At 43.9% G+C, this 1,442-nt stretch overlaps 1 non-coding gene across 1 annotated transcript; it reads right to left on the bottom strand.

The window, feature by feature from the left end:
- Positions 1-868: 868 nt before the first annotated feature.
- Positions 869-930, bottom strand: LOC137233167 (U7 small nuclear RNA). The gene has a single exon (XR_010947337.1). It is a non-coding gene; the product is annotated as a U7 small nuclear RNA (small nuclear RNA).
- Positions 931-1,442: the final 512 nt, after the last annotated feature.

Here is a 1,442-nt window from a genome sequence, read left to right as displayed (position 1 = left end):
TTATTTACAATAGCCAAGACATGGAAACAACCTAAGTGTCCATCAGTGAATTAATGTGTAAAGAAGATGTCATAAACAAACAAACATACAATGGAATATCATTCAGTCATAAAAAAGAAGAAACCCTGCCATTTGTAACAACATGGATGGACCCTGCGGGCATGCTAAGTGAAAGATGTCAGACAGAGAAAGACAAATACTGCATGATCTCTCTTATACGTGGAATCTAAAAAAAAACAAAACAGCAAAGCCAAGTTCATAGCTACAAGGAACAGATTGGTGGTTGCTAGAGGTGAGGGAGGTGGGTAGTGTGTGGGGAGGAGAAAGGGGTAAAGAGATTCAAAAGGTGCATGTTTCCAGTATAAAATAACTAACTCCTGGGGATGTAATGTGCGGCATGGTGACTATAGTTAACAGTACTGTATTGCATATATGAAAGTTGCTAAGAGACTAGATCTTTAAAATTCTCATCACAAGGAAAAAAATAACTGTGGTGACGGATGTTAACTTAACGTGGTGATCATTTCATAACGTGCATATATCAAATCATTACGCTGTGTACCATAAGCTTATACAATGTTATATCTCAATCATATCTCAATCAAACTGGGGGAAAAAAGAAATTTTTATTGATCTTTTCCTTTTGGGTTAGTCTTTTTTGTGTCCTGTTGAAGAAATCCTTACCTGTCTCCTAAGGAGTTTTTAAAATCTGCACATGCCTATTAAGCCCTACTTTGTTTCTTTCTTTTCTTTTCTAAGTGAAAGCAGGTTTATTGAGAGAGATACCCATTCCATAGGCAGAATGTTGTCCGTCTAAGAAGGTGACAGCCGTCAAACCCTACTTTTCTGATGCTTTTTTTTTTCCCCCTTGGGTTTCCCAGTGTGGACCAGGAAACCTGCTTGACATCTTCTAAAAGAGCTGTAACGCTCTGATGCTTATTTGTGTCAGAAGCGAACTAGGCCTTTCACAGGTGTAATTTCTTATTTTGCGGGAAAACACTATGTTCCTCATCATTAGCCCAAACCCGGGCACGAACCATATGCTGGACCATTTCCACGGCCACCACACGTCCGGACAGGCTTCCTGCATTGGAGGGGACGGGCCTGGGTACAGCAGGGAGAGAGCCAGGCGGTACCCGTTCCCGGCCCCACCTGCATCCTGCAAGCGTGGGGCGCCGGTGGGAACAGGCGTGATGTCCTCGGGACACAGCCAAGCCAGAGACATCCTTGTGCAAACAGATTGAGGGTGGAGAAGAATCTGTTTACGCTGACCTGGAGCTCCAGGGGCCGCGTGGACTGGAAAAGGGGTGAAACCGCAGGTGATGAGTCAAACCCATTTCACCTGCCGCCGTTGCTAATCAAGGTCGCTTGAAGACTTGCGTGTTCTCCACGCAGCACGTAGCCTTAAAAAAAAAGATGTTGGCCTGAGTTTTCCAGAATCT

The sequence above is a fragment of the Pseudorca crassidens genome, chromosome 10 (assembly GCF_039906515.1).
Source record: "Pseudorca crassidens isolate mPseCra1 chromosome 10, mPseCra1.hap1, whole genome shotgun sequence".
Lineage (NCBI taxonomy): Eukaryota > Metazoa > Chordata > Mammalia > Artiodactyla > Delphinidae > Pseudorca > Pseudorca crassidens.
This window is presented reverse-complemented; position numbering and strand designations above follow the sequence as displayed.